Below are 14888 nucleotides of genomic sequence, written 5' to 3' on the forward strand. Positions count from 1 at the left end.
GTACGTGCCCTTAGCGGGAACCGAACCCAGGTCTCTCTGTACTGCAGGCCGACGCTCCAACCGCTGAGCCAAACTGGCCAGGGCCTGCTACCCTTCTTAATAGGCACTTTGCTGGCTAGTAGGGCCTGGGCTGTGTGAAATGGTACTTATTTGGAGCTCTGGCCTTGAAGCTGGGCCAGGTCAACTTTTCCATACCTTTTGTCTCTATACCTCAATCTTTGCCTCTTATCTAGGGAGCCAGTCATATTGTTTGTTGATGCAGACTAGAAGATGCAGACTGGGTCAAGTTAATAAGTTGATCTTTAAGGCTGCAGTTTATCATTTGTGCTGTCTCTTTCCATGGGCTGCTGAAAGGATGATCTGTTTGAACAAGAACAAGACCTTAAGCCATCTCAGGGGCCAAATCAAGTCAGCAAAGGGAGCTGGTTCTATACTGAGAATAATATTTAAGTGTTTTCTCATATATCTAGCATTTCAGGAAGAAAGACTCCACTGAGCACAGCTTTCCATAAAACTAACTTCTTATTTGATCACAGAGGTGGCCACACACACTTTCTTCAAAGTTCATGTATGTGTGCTTCCGCTTACCGATATTTTATGTACCTGTTTTCATATATCAGCACAGTCTATATTTTCACCTATTTTAATGAAAACATTATTTTCCATTGTGCTGTTTCAGATAACCCTTTTTTAGATTGTTGATTTTATTTAATGAACAGATATTTTTTGAGTGCCAGGCATAGTGCTGAGCAATGAAGATAACAGCAGTGGGTTAAGTGGACAATTGTCTCTGCCCTTGTGGAGCTCCCAGGCAGGAGGGTTTTACTTGTTACAGACCTGTGAAATGGAACTTTACTGACCACCTAACACAGCCTTGGAGAGGACCAGGAGGTTGTGTAGTCTCTAGCCCTGGCTCCTGTCGCTGCCTTCTTAAAAGCAAGCAATGCCTTGGCAGGACAGTGGGCTTTCAGTGAAGACCAGGATGAGGAGCCCTGGGACCATGCAGAATCAGCTCTGAAATGGGGCTGCTACAGCAGGGAGTACTGCCGTTTCCTAGGCAATAATACTGTGCTTAATATTTTTAGTGCGTGGTCATGGCAGAATTAAATGTGGTTTCTGATACCAAATTGGTAATAAATGTAGACATATTTAGAGTCAGAAACAATGCATTTAAAATTCTCTTCTCCTCAATTGTCCTGCCAAATGCTGAGTTTAGGTTTCTTTGTTTCTTGGCTACCTACTCAGCCTCCCACCATCTCTCAGAAAAAGTGCCCAGATTTTCTCTGGGTATTAGGTGGGATTGTGAAAGCCGTGAGTTATGGCTCCCTGAGCTGTACTGAGAGGCATCTGATTTTGTGTTTCTGCCCACGTATGTAAATGTATACATTTAAAAATTCATCCTCCTATTAAGTTTTTAAGAATCTGGGATTATAAATAGTCTTGGACTCTCAGGCATGTTAAAAATAAAATATGATATTTCAGTTGCTGACTTACCTGGAAGATATAGCCAATGCCAGCGTGGTAGTAGTGACTTCTGTGCTTGGTGATCTATCTTCATGCTGCTGCTAAGCGTTTTTGTTTGTTTTTTTTAAAAATGTTTTTATTGATTTTTTTTTTAGAGGAAGGGAGAGGGAGAGAGAGATAGAAACATCAATGAGAGAAACATCAATATTGATTGGGTATCTCCTGCACACCCCCTACTAGGGATCAAGCCTGCAACCCAGGCACCTGCCCTGACCAGGAATTGAACCAGTGACCTCTTGGTGCATAGGTCGATGCTCAACCACTGAGCCACCCCAGCTGGGCTGCTAAGTGGTTTTTTTTTCCCTTTTGATTATTATTATTTATTTATTTTTAAATTCTCACATGAGGACATTTTTCCATTTATCTTCAGATAGGAGAGAGGGAGGGAGAGAGAGAGAAAGAGAGAGAGAGAGAAACATCAAAACATTGATGTAAGAGAGACACATTGATTTGACTGCCCATACAACCCTGTCCAGGGACCCACCCACAACTGGAGTATGTGCCCTTGATGGAAATTTAACTGGTAACTTTTTGGTCCTCGGGTCGATGGTACAACTGCTGAGCCAAACTGGGCAGTGCTAAGTGTTTTTATAAGTAAATGCTGTTTTCTTGAGGTTTCTCAATTAGTTTAAGGAGCACCCTAATTGTTGCTGATGTTATAATATCAAAGTCATAATTTGTGTCTTAACTTACCCAGGACAGTATCCATTTTCTCATGGCATATTCCTTAAGAGGGCATATTCTTTTTTTTTTTTTCCTCACTCAAGGACATTTTTAAATTTTTTGTTTAGATAGAGTGGAAGGGAGGGAGGGGGAGGGGGAGAGAAACATCGACATGAAAGGTACACATCGAGTGGCTGCCTCCCGCACGACCCAACCAGGACCAGGGACAAACTGCAACCGAGGTATGTGCCCTTAGCAGGAACCAAACCCTGGTCTCTCTGGACCTCAGGCCGATGATCTAACCACTGAGCAAACCGGCCAGGGCTTTCTTTTTATTTTTTTATTTTTATTGTTTTAAATCCTCACCTGAGGATATTTTTCCATTTATCTTCAAATAGAGTGGGAAGGAAAGAAGGAGGGAGGGAGGGAGGGAGGGAGGGAGGAGAGAGAGAAACATCAATGCTAGAGACATCGACTGGTTGCCTCCCGCACCACCCCTACAGGGTTGGGGGCAAACCGCAACTGATCACATGCCCCTGATTGGAATCAAACCCGCAACTCATAGGTCTGCGGAGCAAGGCGAGAGGGCTTTCTTTTTAATATTGTACTGTCTGGGACTCAAATGTGAAAGCCATGCTATCCACTGGTTGTGAACAGAACATCACCTGAGTTGATGGTATCTTTTCTATGTTCTGTTTCATAGTATGACACCCAATGTGCTTAAGGGACTGAGGCTAATGCTAAAATATCTTTGTGAGGTACCTGTTTCTAGCGTGTGATTGCTGAATACTTATAATCCAAAGTGCCAGAGTGGCTGGCAGAATAAGGGTTGGTGTGCATAGTGATTTGCAGATAGTTCATTTGGTGCTAGGGACTGGAAGTCATACCTTCCTCCCTATCATAGTCCCACTAAGAGGCCCTGACCTTCTCTATAAGCTTGAAGACAGCAGGGATAAAGAATGATGAACTCTGACTGGGGTGTGTGGATAAGTGTGTAAAAGTCCCTGATATTTGGAAGCAGGCTATATATAAAGCCCATTGTGCCTACTATCAGGCATTCTAGTTATTTATTTATTTTTAAATCCTTACCCAAGAATATTTTTCCATTTATCTTCAGCTAGAGTGGAAGGGGGGGAAGAGAGAGAGAGAGAGAGAGAAACATCCATGTGAGGGAGACACATTGACTGGTTGCCTCCTGCACAACCCCAACCAGGGCCAGGGACCGAACCGCAAGTGAGGTACGTGCCTTTGACCAGAATCGAACCCGTGACTCTTTGGTCCATGGGACCACACTCTAATCGCTGAGCCAGACCAGCCAGGGCTATTTTTTATTTTATTTTTTTGTTAATCCTCACCTGAGGATATTTTTCCATTTATCTTCAGATAGAGTGGGAAGGAGAGAGAGAAACATTGACATGAGAGAGACACATCCACTAGTTGCCTCCCATACAACCCTGACCAGGGCCGGGGACTGAACCGCAATCAAGGTACATGCCCTTGACTGGAATCAAACCAGTGATTCTTTTTTTTTTTTTTTTTTTTTATCCTCACCCGAGGATATTTTCCATTTTTTTGTACAGATAGAGTGGGAGGGAGAGAGAGAGAAACATCGACGTGAAGGGACACATCGAGTGGCTGCCACCCGCACGTCCAACCAGGGCCGGGGACAAACTGCAACCGAAGTATGTGCCCTTAGCGGGAACCGAACCCGGGTCTCTCAGGACCGCAGGCCGACGCTCTAACCGCTGAGCCAAACTGGCCAGGGCGTCAAACCAGTGATTCTTTTGTCTGCTGGCCAGTGTTCTAACCGCTGAGCCAAGCCGGCCATGGCTAGTTATTTTTTTAAAAGAGAGGGAAGGAGAAGGCCCTGGGGCCCTTACCTCCTGGGTGACAGCTGACTCTGTCTAGGGTAGTTTAAGTAGTCTAGGTCTGTCGCAGATGCTCCTGCCTTCCCTACTGCCCCACAGAGGTAGGAAAACAGGCAGAATTTGAAGACAGGTCTGAGTCACCAGGAAGCTGGCCTCTAAATTGGCTGTTCTTAGTCTGAAGTGGCTATTTTTCATTGGGCACTGATGCAGTCAGCCAGTATCCATTAATGGTTTTAATGGGAATGCCTCTGTATCCAACTAGAGTGTAGTTCAGGTGTGTGGGCAGATCTATGGCTTAGGAAAAGTGGATTCCAAGGAGAGGCTTCATGGTCAGAACAGAAGACAACTCTTTCTCTCTTTCTCTCTCTTTTTTTAAATCCTCACCCGAGGACATTTTTCCATTTTTTGTTCAGATAGAGCGGGAGGGAGAGAGAGAGAGAGAGAAACATTGATGTGAAAGGGACACATCGAGTGGCTGCCATCTGCACGACCAACCAGGGCCGGGGACAAATTGCAACTGAGGCACATGTCCTTAGCGGGAACCGAACCTGGGTCTCTCTGTACTGCAGGCCGACGCTCCAACCGCTGAGCCAAACCGGCCAGGGCAAGAAGACAATTCTTGATGAGGGTGAAGTTCTTGTTGCTTTTGTTTAGCCTGTCCTTTGCTTAGAATTTAGTCTAACAGTAGTTGTTACAAGCTTCTTGAGCCCTCACTTTATGTCAGACATTGTGCTATATGCTTCATATCATCTCAGTGCTGATAACCATCTTACAAAATAGTTACTGTCAAATTCCTTTTCAGGTGAAGGAATTGAAACTTGGAGAGGTTAAGTAGCTAGCCCAAAGTCCCACAGCTAGTTGGGGAGACCTGGGTTGAAATCCAGAGCCCATATTCTTTTGTAACACTGGAGTGGAAGTGGAATAGAGAGGAGCTTCTGGTAGCCTTTGTTGTTATCATCAGACATAGGCCTATCACTCTCAGGACCTCAGTCAGGATCAGGAAACAAGTATAAGGAATAGATCTTCTTGTCCACAATCTGCTAGGAGCTTGCAGTCTGGAGCCTACTGGGAAGTGCATTGACCAGGTGTGGGGTATTTCTGTAATTTACCTGGTTACTTGCTGTTTGCTTAGGCAAGCCCTATTCACCTATCGGTCTCCATTTTATCTGCCATGTAGAAATAATCCTGTCCTATATGTTTCCTGGATGGGGCATGGTGGCATGTCAGTATTATAGACTAGTTGGATATCATCTTGGCCAGCTTTTATCTCATATAGTTCTCTCCTTCTCCCTGCTGAGTTTTTGCTTGCCGAATGGTTATATATGAGGGGAGTACATGGTTCTGGGCTCTGTGATGCTTTTGTTTCCTGTACAGCTGGGAAGCCTGAATGATAGGAGGTGAAGAGGTCAAGCCATACAGGGTGCCAGTGACCTAGCTGTACTTTGAGTTAAGGAAATTCCTCCTCTTGAATGTCTGTGCCTCTGCTCTAGGCAGGGTTGTGCCAAGGGCTTTCAGTAATCAAAATGTGTGTGTGTGCATGCATGTGTGTGACGTGCAGAAACATGGAGAGAGGTGGGTCTCTCCACAAGAGGGTCCCATTAGGCTCATTGAAAAGTTTTTCTCCTGACACAAAATCTATGCCTTTTTATTCACAGTGTTGCAGAACAAATAAATTGAGTCCAGTTTCTCTGGCTGATTTTATAGAGCAGTGGAAAGGCAGCATGGTCTGTGGAAAGAGCACAAGTTCTGGGGCCAAACTGGCTTTGAATCCTGACTTTACCATTCTCTGGTTGTGTAAACTCGGGCAAGTTACTTAACCTTTCTGAATTTCAGTTTCTTCATGGGCAACATGAGCAGCATATTAGAACCCCATCAGAGAATTGTTGGGAGTAGCAAATGAGCTTAGAAATTTGCTTGGAACATAGAAAGTACTCTGTAAATGTTGGCTATAATTATTATATGACATAATTTATTTTCTTCTGGGTGCCCAGATACTGCATTTGAATACTAGGGCATTGGGTGTTACTGGGTATTTCTTTCCATCCCTCTGATTGCTACAATTGTGATTAGTACAGCTCTACAAAGAATAAGGGCTGAAGCTTCTGAGAAGTCTGAGGCATGGCTAAAAGCTCAGAGAAAGTTGAGTTGTGTCTAATGGGAATTTGTTCTTGTAGAGTTTGCTTCCCTGCCCCCTCCCTCTACTAATGTGACTGTGCCCAACACTATCCCAAGGATGTGTGTATTGAGAAATAGCTCTGCACCACCATAGGAACCTATTGTATGGCATCAGAGAATCCCTCTATAAGGCCACTGGAGTAAGTTTTTTCTCTGTTATTATTAAAACTAGTGAAAATGTTTGGAAAAAAATGGATTTAGAGAAGTAGCTCCAAATCTCCAAACTTTAGTGGATCCACTCAGCATTTCAAAGTGTTCTAGTCATGTACCTCTGTTTCTTCACACGTGTGCTCTCTTTTCAGGGTCCTCTGGTAGCCTAATTGCTAAATCCAGTAGATTTTCTCATCCTCATTCTGACTAATCTCTTGACATTGTTGCCCATAATTTGATTTTCTCAGGATTCTCTCCTCTCTTGACCTATGTAATTCTTCACTGTTCTTGTTCTTTGGTTTCCTTGCTCTTCTTTCTTTTTCTAACTTCTAGCCCTGACTTGAAGACATTGTTTCTTTCTCTCTAAGGTTTCTCCCTAAGACAGGAACTTGATTCTTATTGCCTTCATTATTACCTCTGTGTTGATGGCACTAAAATTCTTGTCCTGCACTAGTCTTCTCTACCTTATTGTCTTCAACAGGTATAGTTACCAGGGCCTTCCTGGATTCACTGACAAGCTCTGTGCCTAAAGGCATTGAACTCTGGTCATTCTATATGTGGATAGATGTTGAGTACCTGCTATGTCTTCTGATCTTTAGCAGTCCAAATGAAGAATGAGTTTTAAGCTTTGTTCCAGCATTAAGATTCTTTGAAGGCTGTGGCTGAGTAGGATAGGTCTGGAGAGGGACAGACTGGGCTCTCTTTTGTTTAGTCACTCTGCTTGTTACTTGATTTCTTTTAGATGGAGCCACTGTCTTTGTCTCTGAGATTGCAGTTTTTTTCTAATATGTTTAGCTACAGTCTTGAAGATCCATTTGCTTCCCCTACTTGAGTAGGGATAAGATTGATGCCCTGGCCGGTTTGGCTCAGCGGTTGGAGCGTCGGCCTGCGGTACAGAGAGACCCGTGTTCGGTTCCCGCTAAGGGCACGTACCTCGGTTGCAGTTTGTCCCCGGCCCTGGTTGGTCGTGCGGGTGGCAGCCACTCGATGTGTCCCTTCACATCGATGTTTCTCTCTCTCTCTCTTCCTCTCTCTCCCTCCCGCTCTATCTGAACAAAAAATGGAAAAATGTCCTTGGGTGAGGATAAAAAAAAAAAAAAAAGATTGATTATAATCCTCTACCTTTTGGAGTACAGAGTACTGAGAAGGGATCAGGAATGTCACATTCCGATTTCAATTCAACCCATGTTGCCCTCCTTCTAGGGCTCTGGTTGCAGCTGGGCCTGTGGAGCCCTTTTTGGTACCATGTACTCTCTAGCAGGACCAGCACTTCTTCCTGTGTTGCCACTGGAAAGACCTCTCTTGCAGTCTGCACAAGTGGATTTTGGCTTTGTTGATCTCTGGTCAGGCAGAGACTTGAGTTGGTTGTGAACCTTCTATCCTCCAACAGCCTCCACTAATTACTTTTCTTCTTAGATGCTTTGGATTAGTTGAGAGCAGTCCCCATTTGCTGGGCCTTAGGCATGACTTGAATATTTGGGTAGATACTGTTCCCTTGATATAACTGGTCAGTGGCTTAAGGATGGTCCAAGTCCAACCTTCTAGCCAGGTAGGGGCTGGATGGGTGAGAAGCCACATTTCTTTTGCTGTTCAAAGGCTCTTTTTACTTAATTGCTTTCTACCTTCTGACTGTGTTTATTTCTTAGGGGAAAATGCCTGTTTGCTTAACTACTCCACATTTATTTCTTTTGTCTTTCAAATTATTCTGTAAAAATCCATTTCTTTTCCTAAGCCTTTTGCACATTGTTCTCACTTGTGAGGGCTGTTTTTTCAGTGTCCTCTTTGCATTGTTTCTTCAGCTTCATATTTGTCTGCTCAAATTAGGCAGTGAGCTTCTGTTTGTGTAGAGGTGAGTGATTGTGGTGTGTGTGTGTGTGTGTGTGTGTGTGTTTGAGCTTGTGCAGCCCATAAATAGTAATGAATGTGTGTCTGTGGGAAGAGCTCATCCCTTAACCTTCAGTTTGTAAAGCAGAAGATTGTTTTACAGCTCTTCCTGCAGCTGGCATTACTGCATGACTGTGGCCTGGATCTCTGGACACTAGTATGCTATGGAAAGCACTGAGTGGGCTGGGTCTGCCTTGGAGCTCAACAGAAAATTGGCTTGGGTCTCTGTTTTTAGCTGAGGAGGGGGGCATCTTTCTCTAACATTTTTTTTCTTTCACGTCCTGGGAGTAGATACCCAACAAAAGGCTTTGGTTCTAAAGTTTGGGGTGTGGGGTCAGTTAGAGGGTGTGTAGATTCTGCAGGAGGCTGGAACTCTGGAGAGTGGTTCCAGGGTGCCTGGCCTGGCCCTGGTTTGGATCCAGGGGAAAGTCATCATCCTTGCTCTAATGAGGTGTGATAACTAGGTTCCAGGTACTGGACCAAGCACTTTCCATGCATTGTTTTATTTAATCCTCCCTAACACTCTGAAATAAGAGCTCTTATATACCCATTTTACAGATGAAGAAACCGAGGCCTGGTGAAGTAGTGTCTAAGATCACATAGCTAGGAGTTGGCAGAGCCCAGAATTGGCCTTAGGTCTGTCTGACTTTAAATCCAGGTACTATACTTTCTGCCCAATGTTTTTATTTTATTTTATTTTATTTTATTTATTGATTTTAGAGAGAGATAGCTACATTGATGAGAGAGAACATTGACTGGCCACCCCCTGCACGCCCCCCACTGGGGATTGGGCCCACAACCTGGACATATGCCCCAACCGAGAATTGAACAGGTGACCTCCTGGTGCATAGGTTGATGCTCAACCACTGAGCCACACCAGCCAAGTTCTGCCCAATGATTTTGCTTCAATTTCCTCCTTATAAGATGAAGGTAGGAATTTTTGCTCTTTTACTTTTCCCAAAAGAATTGGGGAAACAAATACATGGACATATACTGTAGGTTAAGAATGTGAGCATTTTGTAAGATGGAGTTCCAAGTGCACCTAGGCAGACAGGCTACTGAGGTGGCTTTGCCTGCTGAGGGTATTTGTGACCTTTTCCTTTTCTCCCTCTGCTGGGGCCCTGAGACTGGAGAAGAGCCACTGTCTATGGGGTCTTCCAGCAGTCCCAGTCTTCCTTCCTTTGTTGGCTATCCATTTCTTACTTGAGAGAAGACAAAAGTTATGGGAAGATGTCTTATTTACATAGAGCCCAGTCCCCTTCCCCAGTCCTATCTTAACTGACTGGAGGACATGAGGCACCAAAGGAGGTAAGGGCTAGCCTGTCCATGGGCCACCTCTCTCCTGCACCCCTATCATCTGCTCCGTCTGCAATAAACTGGCAATACAGATTGCAGAGAGCATCCAGCCTTAATTTAAGTAGAGGTACAGCCTACAAATGGCCAGTTTTGATAGGAAAATGGTTATCACAAGTACCATATTATCTCTTTTGTCTCAAAGCCCAAGGATACTTAAGGAAGGAAAGAGTTACTGGTGGAACATTAAGATATGTTTTCTGCCTAGCCAGTGTGGCTCAGTGGTTGAGCATCGACCCATGCACCAAGAGGTCGCCAGTTTGATTCCTGGTCAGGGCACATGCCCAGGTTGTGGGCATGCAGGAGGCGGCCAGTTGATGTTCTCTTTCATCAATGTTTCTCTCTCTCCCTCTCCCTTTCTCTGTCTCTAAAAATTAATGAAGAAGAAAAAAATATATGTTTCCCTTTCTTGGACTGAATGATAGTGTTTTAAGTTGGAAGAAGGTTGTAAATATAAAGGTGTAGGTCTGTCCTCCACTGAAAGCCAAGGATGATGGGAGGGTTTGTTCTGTAGTGTGTGTAGGTGCAGATGATCAGGTGAACCCAGAGTTAGGGGAAAGTGGTTTGGGGAAGACACTAACCTCAGGCTGAGTGTGCCAATCCATGCCTCAATGGAATGCCATGACTTTGGCTTTATTTTTGTCAGGGTCTGAGGTTTATGTTTGCTGCTGCTGCTGCCTAGGTCTCTGCTTGAGGTGGCAGGCCATCCTGGCAGAACATACCGGTGTCCCACTTCCCCTTGTCCCCCAGCTTCAGCATAAAGCCCAGGGAAAACAATGAGTGCTTGCTCTCCACCTGCCACATCCTGAATAAGGAGGAGACCTGGTCACAAGGCTGCAGGCCAGGCCTTAAGAGGACAGAGGACACCATTACCCATGCCTGCTTGCTGCAGAGTTTGCACTTGCCCTCTGGGTGCCCCTGCAAAGTTTGGGAATATCTCACACTTTTCTCCCAACCTCACTTCTAGGTTTCTCCCCATGTACCTCCCCACCCTCTATGTTCTCTCTCTCCCTGTTTCATGGAAAAAAAGTATATGGAGGCAATGCATTGGTCAGGTGGATATGAAGGATCCATTTGCAACTGATCTCTCATTCTTAGTATTGGCAGAAAATGCTTCTGAGGGTGTTAATGTATGTGTGGGAGATGGAGGCACTGGGAACCCTGTAAGAGCTGCCATTTCTCTCTTCCCTCACTCCCTTTCCCACTCCAGGAGTGGGGAAGTTGCTGTTTGTGCATCAGTTGCTCCCGGTCTCTTCTTCCTCCATCCCTTCAGGGCCTCCTGCTCTTGTTCATTTGTCTTCTTTGCCCTTGACTTCTTTATTCTCATTTATCTCTTCCTCCTCATCTTTTTCCTCAGCACCAGTTCCAGTGTTTATCCCTCATTGTCAGGAGGGAGCATCTAACTCTGTGTGTACATGCATATATACATGAACAATCTCATGTAGGGGAAGGGAAATCTGTGGCTTTGGGGATCATTGTTCTCTCTTATTGTATGTTGTCCTTATTTCCATTTCCCCCACTTTTTCCCCACAGCCAAGGCTGCAGGGTTAAGAAAGGTATCATGGGACGCGTCTCCCTTTCCAGCCTTCTCACTCCTGATGTAACAGCTTCTTCTCCTTGTTCATCCTCATCCAGCCTGCCCCCCACTCCCCCACCCCCACACCTGGGCATGGCCAGTCACCTGTCCAGAACCTAGAGCCGTACTGTGAACTCACTCCCTGTCTTTCAGTGTGATTGGTGCCCCAGGGAGCCAGGTTGCTGAGGGAAGCTCATGTGGCACTCAGCCCATCCATTTTGTCTACAAAAAAAAGTGGGGAGAAACTGGCAGAAAGCAAAGGCTTTTGCTTCTGGGTGAGTGTAGCAGCTATTTATAGCATTCAAGTCTTTGCTTTTCCATTTGGCTGTGCTTTTATAGCACACTGCAGGTCTAGCAGGGCTGTTTTGTTTCATGGTTCCAGATGTCCTTAGGGAAAGTTTCTGTCTGCCCCTGAGAAGGGGTGGGATGGGCAAGGCAGTGATAACTTCTGAGAGTGGGTGCAGGCAGGGCTTTTGATCCTACTGCAATCATGTCACAGGACCAGTTTCTTGAGGTGGAACATGGAAGAGTGTGGTAGGAATAGGAAAGAGAAAAGGTAAACGCCATACTGTTTTTGTTGTTATTGTTAATCCTCACCTGAGGATATTTTCCACTGATTTTCTAAGATAGAGTAGAAGGGAGGGGGAAAGAGAAAGAGAGAGAAACATCAATGTGAGAGAGAGACCGATTGGTCGCCTCCTGCGTGACCCTGACCAGGCCCAGGGATCAAACCTGCAACCCAGGTATGTACCCTTGACTAGGAATGGAACTCTTGATGCTCTAACTGCTGACCCAAACCAGCTAGGGCTAAGCACCATGCTCTTAAGAAGTGTTCCCCAATAATTAATTCAATTAAACCTCTATTGAGTAAATTGCCTAATGAAATGTATTGGGTCTGAGTGATCAACACGCAAACCTTTTATAAGGGTCTGGGCTAATACTGACATATGCTGAAATTTTTTAAGGCTTTTTTTTTGGTCTTTTTTCTTTGGTTTTCTTTCTGCCTCAGATTATTCACCAGTTTGTGTCAAGTTCTCTTGAATTCCACTCTAGTTTACTGACCAATTTTTTTTTACTATTTCAAATAGAAACTCTGTACCTAATAACTCCCCTGGTAACCTGTAATCTATTTTCTGTTTCTCTGAATTTGCCTATTCTAGATATGTCATTTAAGTAGAATCATATAGCATTTGTTATTTTAGGTCTAGCTTATTTCACTTGGCATGATGTTTTCAAGGTTCATTCATGTTGAAACATGGGTCAGAATTTCATTCTGTTTATGGTAGAATACATATTCCATTGTATGTATACTCCACATTAAAAAATATTCATCTGTTGATACTTGGGTTATTTCCACCTTTTAGCTATTGTGAATAATGCTACTACATTCACATGAAACTATCTGTTTGAGTCACTGTTTTCATATCTTTTGGGTGGAATATATACCTACAAGTGGATTTGCTGGATCATACAATAATTCTACACTTAACTTTTTGGGGAACTGCCAAATTGTGTCCCACAGCAGCTGCACCATTTTATTTATTTTTTTCTTTTATCCTCACCCGAGGATGTTTTTTCCATTCTTTGTTCAGATAGAGTGGGAGAGAGGGAGAGAGAGAGAAAGAGAAACGTGGACATGAAAGGGACACATCGAGTGGTTGCCACCCGAACGACCCAACCAGGGCCACGGACAAACTGCAACGGAGGTACGTGCCCTTAGCGGGAACCGAACCCCAGTTTCTCTGGACCACAGGCTGATGCTCTAACCGCTGAGCCAAACCAGCCAGGGCAGCTGCACCATTTTATATTTCCACCAGCAATGTATGCGGGTTTGTTTCTCTAACATGCTTGTTAACATTTGTTATTTCATTTATTGTTGTTGTTAATTGTAGTGGATTTAAAGTGTTCTCTCATTGTGCCTTTGATTTGCATTTCCTTAGTGATTAATGAGGTTGATAACCGTTTCATATCCCTATTGTCATTTGTGTATCTTTTTTGGGAAAGTCCTTTGCCCATTTTTAATTTGGGTTGCTTGTCTTTTTGTTGTTGAGCTGTTGGAGTAGTTTATATATTCTGGATATTAAACTTTTATCAGATATGTGATTTGCAAATATTTTCTCTCATTTTGTAGGTTGTCTTTTCATTCTCTTGATATTGTCCTTAGACACATAAACGTTTTTAAATTTTGGTGGAGTTTAATTTATCATTTTTTTCTGTTATCATCTATGCTTTTTATGCTATGTTTAAGAAACTATTGCCAAATCTAAGGTTATTAAGATTTTCTCTGTTTTCTTCTAAGAGTTTTAGCTCTTAAATTTAATTATTTGCTCCATTTTGAGTTACATTTAAAAAATAGATTTTTTATTGATTTTTAAGAGAGAGGATGAGAGAGGAAGAGAGAGAGAGAGCAACATTGATGTGAGAGTGGAACATCAATTGGCTGCCTCTTGCATGCCCCCTACTGGGGACCAAGCCTGCAACCAGGGCATGTGCCCTGACTGGGAATCAAACCAGCAACCTTTCGGCAACCAACTGAGCCACACCAGTAAGGGCTGTCCACTTCATTCTTTTGCATGTGGATATCCAGTTGTCCCAGGACAGTTTGTTGAAGAGTCTGTCCTTTCTGTATTGGTGTTCTTGGCACTCTTGTTGAAAATAATTGACCAGCCCTGGCTGGTTTAGCTCAGTGGTTAGAGCATCAGCCTGTGGACCAGAGAGTCCCGGGTTTGGTTCCGACTAAGGGCACGTACCTCTGTTGCAGTTTGTCCCCAGCCATGATTGGGGTTGTGTGAGTGGCGACCACTTGATGTGTCTCTCTCTCACGGATGTTTCTTTCTCTCTCCCTCCTACTCTATCTGAAGATAAATTCAAAAATGTCCTTGGGTGAGGATTAAAAAAAAAAAAATTAAAAAAAAAAGAAAAGAAAATAATTGACTATATATATAATTATTTCTAGGCTCAGAATTGTATTCCATTGGTTTATATGTCTGTCCTCATGTCAGTACCATACTGGTTTCATTACTGTCACCTTGTAGTAAATTTTGCAATTAGGAAGTATGAGTCCTTCACCTTTGTTTTTTTAAAGATTTTTTGGCTGCTCTGGGACCCTTGAAATTCCATATATATTTTAGGATAGTTTTCTTCATTTCTGTAAAACAAACATCATTGAGATTTTGATAGGGATTGCATTGAATTGCATATTACTTTGGTAGCACTGTCATTTTAACAGTATTAACGTTAATCCATGAACATGGGATATCATTTCATCCTTGTGTCATTTTAATTTTAACAGGTACCTGGGCCTGCACTTTGATTTGTCTAACTGTTTGAAAAGTGATATGGCCCTGGCTGGTTTGGCTTAGCAGTTAGAGCGTCAGCCCGTGAACCAGAGTTCTTGGTTCAATTTCTGGTCAAGGGCACATACCTTGGTTGTGGCTTCGATTCCTGGCTCTGGTTGGGGTTATGCAGGAGGCAACCAATCGATGTATTGTGTCTCTCTCACATTGATGTTTCTCTTTCTCCTTCTCTACTTCCCTCCCTCCCACTCTAAATTAAAAAAAAAAAATCCATGGAAAAATATCCTTGGGTGAGGATAAAAAAAAAAGAAGTGATATGAAAGGCTTTGTGGCTTGATAATATTGAACCTTGCTGGTTTACGGAATGCTAATGGCATCTGTCTTCAAGTATAGTTTAGA

At 43.6% G+C, this 14888-nt stretch overlaps 1 protein-coding gene across 1 annotated transcript in view; it reads left to right on the forward strand.

Annotated features, from left to right (window-relative positions):
* SIL1 (SIL1 nucleotide exchange factor) overlaps nucleotides 1-14888 on the forward strand; it is a 270334-nt gene that overhangs the window by 53179 nt on the left and 202267 nt on the right. The gene's annotated exons all lie outside the window — the stretch shown is intronic.

The sequence above is a fragment of the Molossus molossus genome, unplaced genomic scaffold, assembly GCF_014108415.1.
Source record: "Molossus molossus isolate mMolMol1 unplaced genomic scaffold, mMolMol1.p scaffold_m16_p_4, whole genome shotgun sequence".
Classification (NCBI taxonomy): domain Eukaryota; kingdom Metazoa; phylum Chordata; class Mammalia; order Chiroptera; family Molossidae; genus Molossus; species Molossus molossus.